The 6,040-nt window shown below is 37.0% G+C and overlaps 1 non-coding gene across 1 annotated transcript; it reads left to right on the top strand.

Moving 5' to 3' along the window:
- Positions 1-601: 601 nt before the first annotated feature.
- On the top strand, positions 602-708 carry LOC127077419 (small nucleolar RNA R71). The gene has a single exon (XR_007787232.1). It is a non-coding gene; the product is annotated as a small nucleolar RNA R71 (small nucleolar RNA).
- Positions 709-6,040: the final 5,332 nt, after the last annotated feature.

Raw genomic sequence — 6,040 nt, 5'->3', positions numbered from 1 at the left:
AATGTTGGTGAATTTGCCACTGGAAGTGTTCGCTACTTCCCTCGCCACAACGAGTTTTGATCATTTTACTACTGTAAAATTCTAGGAGCATTCGCTGGCATCTCGCTGCCTGCTCGCCTAGCGAGTACCTCGCTACCCCACTCACATAGCGAGCTTGCTGATGTTTGCATTCTTTCTTGGTTCCTTTGCCATCTTTCTTGTGCCTTAGTTTTCTACTCTTTCATGCCTAACTCCTGCACAATAACACACAAATTAAAGGTACCAAGATCATTTCACATTGTATTGCAAATCATCAAAAGCAAGGGCGGTTTCGAACACTCTTTCTACAAAAAGGAGTGAAAGATGCCCATATTTGATAGCTCAAATAAACACACTTTGGCATCTAACACTTACCTCATGTATTCCACCTCGGGTCTCCTTTTTCTCTATTGATGCTCGTTCAGTTCCCTATTGATAATGGTTTTGGGCCATATCTTCAATTAGGTCACAAGCTTCTGGATAAGGTTTGTTCATCAGCGTGCCACCTGCGGCAGCATCGATGTTCATCTTGGTGTTATAATGGAGTCCATTGTAGAAGGTATGAACGATCATCCATTGTTCTAGGCCATGGTATGGGCAAACTCTTAATAGCTCTTTATATCTTTCCCAAGCTTCGAAAAGCGATTCTCCTTGGTTTTGAGCAAATCTAGTTATTTGGTTTCGAAGAACAACAATCTTACTAGGGGGTAATATCTAGCAAGGAATACTCTCCTAAGGTCTTCCCAGGTAGTTATTGAATTAGCTGGAAGTGAATCTAGCCATGAACGTGCTCTATCCCATGGGGGAGAAAGGAAATAATCTTAAACGGATCACATCGGCTGAAGCGCCGTTAGATTTAAAGGTGTCGGCTAGTTGGATAAAAACTTTTAAATGTTGATTCGGGTTCTCAGTAGCGAGACCCACATATTGGTTCTGTTGCACTAATTGCAACAAAGACGGTTTTAGTTCGAAATTGTTAGCAGGTATAAGGGGGTTACTATACTCGAACTAGGTTCCTCATCAGAGGGTTGGGCAAATTCCTTAAGAGGTCTCCTATCGCGATTCTCGGCCATAGCTTTCTTAATTCGGATGAGTAAGAGGCGTGTACGAGTATAACGTTCGGGTTCCGCTAAAGGATCTACTAAATTTCCGGTACTACGGGTTCTTCGCATTTACCGGCTAATAATGCCTTAGTCTATATGGTGTAACAACAGGGTACGAAATTTGACGAAGTTGGTCCCCGACAACGGCGCCAAAAACTTGATTGTCGGGATTCACAAGTGCACGAATAACGTTAAAGTAATATAAAAGAATATTGATCCCACAGAGACCAATCGTCAATCTATCGATTACTATCGTTACAGTGTTTATCTAAGACGGTATAAAAGAGATATTGGGTTTGCAAAACGACGGTAAATAGTAAATGCAGGTAAAGACAGGTTGAATGTAATTCACGTCAGTTAAGTGATGTTTCGATTGTCTAAATAGAACTACTTATGAGGCAATATTTTCTACTCTTGAAAAGAATCCATTTAACAGGAAATGTCGCTTTCGCGTATTCAGAACCGAGTTTACCCTTAAATTAAGGCCTTTTATTGTCACTTATAAAAGGTGCGCAGAAAGCTAAAGTAGTAAACCTATTTTTAAGAAATGAGACTCGTAAACTTAGTTGAAAAGTGATTTTGATTTGGAAAGTTTACCCAAGGAGTTTCCTGATTTTAAACCTATCAACGCGTCCGAAAACAGTTTTAATTTTTTTTCCTTAAAGTGATAAAGATTCCTAGTTACTAAGCCAGGGTGCTTTCGCACTCCTCGAATAGTTAAAACTAACCAAACTTTGTTTAAGAAAACTCAAGTTAAAAATCAAAACAACCTTTTAAGTATTTCTACATGTTTCAATATGTGAAACATTACTTTAACCGCAATCCTTACATTCTAACCTTTAAAAGATTTAGCCAGACATAGTAACACAAACAAACACAACGGTGTTAATCATGATGAAAAGTTTGTTTTAGAATGTGAGGCGGAGAGAGCGAGTAAAGTGCATAAAGTAAATAAAGTAAAGCGAGTGCGGAAAATAAATAAAGTAAAGCGAGTGCGGAAAATAAATAAAGTAAAGCGAGTGCGGAAAATAAATAAAATAAGGGCGATGCGGGAAATAAACAAAATAAAAGTGATGCGGGAAATAAATAAGTAAAGCGATAAATAAGAACCTGCTCCAAACGGAGGCTTCGATTCTGGTACAAAAATAAACCTCGGACTCCTGAAGCTAAAGACGATAGCAACTCGAAGTGACCCAACTCAATCTCACAAAGGTGCGATAACCCCCCGATGTGACGAATTATCGCTATTACAAATGATAAATATGTTGGTGTAAGCCCTAGAGGCCAATACTTTTGGTACTTGTATCGAATTATTTATTAATAATAAAAGGCTTTTTCTTTATTATGTTTGTTTAATAAAGTCCCTAGAATAGCTAGTCCGTTTAATGTATCAAGTATGACTTAATCATGAGATCACATTAAACATAAGGACACTATTCTTAAAGTATCCGTAGTTGAGCTTTATTGTGAAATGGGATAACATTAAAGTATGAAGACTATTATGTTTGTAGACTGATGATCACATCTCATGGATCATGGATAAGGAGTTATCAAGTCTTAAACATAGGTATGAATATTAAGAGTAATATTTATACCGGATTGACCCGCTATGAGAATACTATATATAATGTTATGCAAAGTGTCATAAGTTATTCTCATGGTGATAATGGTGTATACCACTCTTCGATCTGAAACCACTATGGACCCTAGATGTAGAGTCGAGTGCTTTATTGCTGATCCAACGTTGTCCGTAACTGGATAACCATAAAGACAGTTGATGGGTACTCCATAAAGCATGCTAAGGGACATGAGTGACCTAGATGGAATTTGCCCATCCTGCATAACAGGATAAATGTCTATGGGCCCAATATTGAACTGGATAAGGACGACACGGTCTATGCCTTGTGTTCAATATAGACATAAGGGAAAAGGGGTAATTATACACATAATTATTATCACAAAAGGATTTGTGAGATCACGTGACATTTTCGTGACTTGGGTGGCAGTGATGTGTTGCTAGATACTGCTCACTCTTTATTATGTTAAATGCATGATTTAATATAATTTCCAACGTCGCGAAAACCTATAGGGTCACACACAAAGGACGGATTGATGAGAGATAGAGTAACTAAGGAACACTGTAAGGTACGGTGCACTTAAATGGTAAGGTATGTTGCACCTCAAATTTGCACCTACCTTTTGTACATACATTCTCATATTAGGTCATAACATTAGCATAGTCCATTGCATAACATTGCATTGTCCTTTGGCCAAGTGCAAGCCATTCAGAAGAATTAGGTCAAACTGGTCAGGAGATCAGTCAGTCAAGCAAGCCAGTGCAATTTCCATTGAGACAAGGCCCTAGGGTTGGTCCAACATGTTCACATGACTTAGGGGTCCTTTGGAAGTGTTTTGGTCAAGGATTGGTTGCTTAGAAGTCATCAGTCAATGTGCAGTCCACCAGAAACCCTAGAAGGTCAAATATGGTCAATTGTGGTCAACTGTGCCTGATTTTATGGGTTTCAAGGTGGGAAATGGTTTGAAAAGGTTTCATTCATGTCCATACAAGTCTCATTCAACATTTCAAAGGTCAAGTTGAAGAATTTGAAGTCAGACAAGAAATTTCCAAAAATAGAAAGTTGACCTGTAATTGGAATTTGCCAAAAATGGAAAGTCTTGCTCCTCAAAATTACATCATCATACAAGCTTCAAATGAAATTTTGTCCAACATGAAAGTTGAAGATCTTGCTCTCACCTTTCCAAAAAGTCCAAGAACACTCATTTCTCATTTATGGTTGGCAAGTTATGATCAAATCATTCTCAAGAATTTTTGAACTTCAAGGTGGCATATCTTCCAAACCATTTGGCCAAATTGAGTGAGGTTTTTTGCTACAAGTCATATTTAATGTGCTCTATCCAAATCTTTCATCACAATTCACCAAAAACCTACCAAGCAAAATGGCCTTTCTCCAAGTGACTTGAATTAAATTAAGTGAGGTGAAAAAATGAGTTTTCAAATTAATCATTTCCAACATATTCCACCAATTGAAAGTGCTCAGAAATCATGTTTGGAGTTTGTCTAAGGCCCATTTTCGTGCATGTACATGCACCCCCATGCAACTTGAGTGATTTTTAGCAAATGGCAAAAACATTTCATTAAGCTAATTTCCAATTACCACTTGAATTAACCAAGCTTACAAACACTAAACAGAGTATATATTTCACATTTCCATTCTGAAAACCCTAGCCACTTTTTACTAAACAGATCAAAACTCATTTTTCTCTCAAACATTCATCTTCTTCATTTTGAACTGTTGCTGAAATTTCTCAAAGAACTCGTGCTTTCATCCTTTGTGCCATCATTTACCATCATTGTTGGAGCATTTGGAAGCATCATCCCACAACTGCAGCACCATTTTCTAGCACTGTTACATCAAATCATTTCCATGGCAACTCGAGTTTAAAGCTGGAATTGAAACAACTGAGCTCTCCATACTTGACCATTCATCACTACAAACTTCATGGTGCATCTGTTTCAACCTTCCACGACCAAACAATCATCATTTCATCACTGCCTTCCAAATCAAGTAAATTTTCGAATCTCTCCATTCTTAAAATCATGCTATGCTTCTTGTAGACCTTTTCATGCTGATTTTGTTGAAACTTAAATCGTGTAAAATGGTTGTGTAATGAGTGAGAAACTTGGTTTTAAAGTTTCATATTCAAATATGTTTCTGCTCGATTCATTCATGATAGCTCGATTTAGTGAAAATGAATGCCAGATTATTGATGAGCATGTTTAGCTGATTCGTTTGGTATATTCACTTGCAAGATCTGAGAAAATTGTTCTTCGTGTTCATGAGCTTGGTACTGTTGCATTAAACCCTAAGTTTTCTCGTTGCCCAGAATTCATTTGATCCCTTAAACCCTCGCCCTGCATGTTTTGGATGTTTTTTGGCCATGAAGCAAATAGCCAGTTGCCACGTATTCTAAGTGGAACGCAGCGTTCCATTTAGTGAATGCTATATTACAAGTTTGCCACTGCCGGATTTTTATTTTAATTTATTTATTTTCTTTTTGCAATTTTATTTCATTTTGTGACACCATCTTACAAAAATCATAAGTCACTCATTTTTGATCCAAATTTCATGGGATTTTTTGCAAAATACTCCTCTTGATCTCTAGTTTTTTATCATGATTTTTCCAGATTTTTTGCATGTGTGGATTTTAAAATGTGCTAGGGTTTGTCATATGTGTCCATTTTGTGTATGTCTTACCAAATTGATTGTGAAATGATGATACATTATCCACTGCTTCCCAAATTTTTTGTGCCTAAACTTGACACATTCATGGTGATTTTGTTGTAGAGTTTGTGAATTTATCCTTGCTGGTTGTGGAGTTATGATTTTTTGAATAGGGGTGTGACAATTTGTGTCACACCATTCATGTCCAACTTCTTGATTTTAATTACCTTGCCTAATGAACTCTAAATGGTCTGATTTTTGCATGAACATACTTATGGATGTTAAGAATGTGTGTGAATTTTTCTGGAATTTCTGGGAGCATTTCCTATTTGATTGATAATTTCTCCCCTGTTTGACCAAATTGTTGACTTTTGTGACACATGATGCCATATGATTTGTGAAATTCTCATACATTATTGGATGAACTTGAAATTTGACATGTGCGTTGTGAACATCTTGAAGTACATCATGGCTTTGATCTCATTCATTTATCATGTATTGGTTCTGTTTTATGATTAATTGAAGTTGGTGCATGTTTTGATGCTTTGAATGAGTATGCTTGAACTTGCCTTGCCTTTCTGAATTGAATTTCCCTACTTCCTTTGATCCAAATGAGCTGAAATTTGGTATGCCTATCATGTTTTGAATGATGTTTGATCATGATTTATTTGAGGA

The sequence above is a fragment of the Lathyrus oleraceus genome, chromosome 4 (genome assembly GCF_024323335.1).
Source record: "Lathyrus oleraceus cultivar Zhongwan6 chromosome 4, CAAS_Psat_ZW6_1.0, whole genome shotgun sequence".
Classification (NCBI taxonomy): Eukaryota; Viridiplantae; Streptophyta; class Magnoliopsida; order Fabales; family Fabaceae; genus Lathyrus; species Lathyrus oleraceus.
The sequence above is the reverse complement of the archived record's forward strand: the minus strand, read 5'-3'. Positions and strand labels throughout refer to the sequence as shown.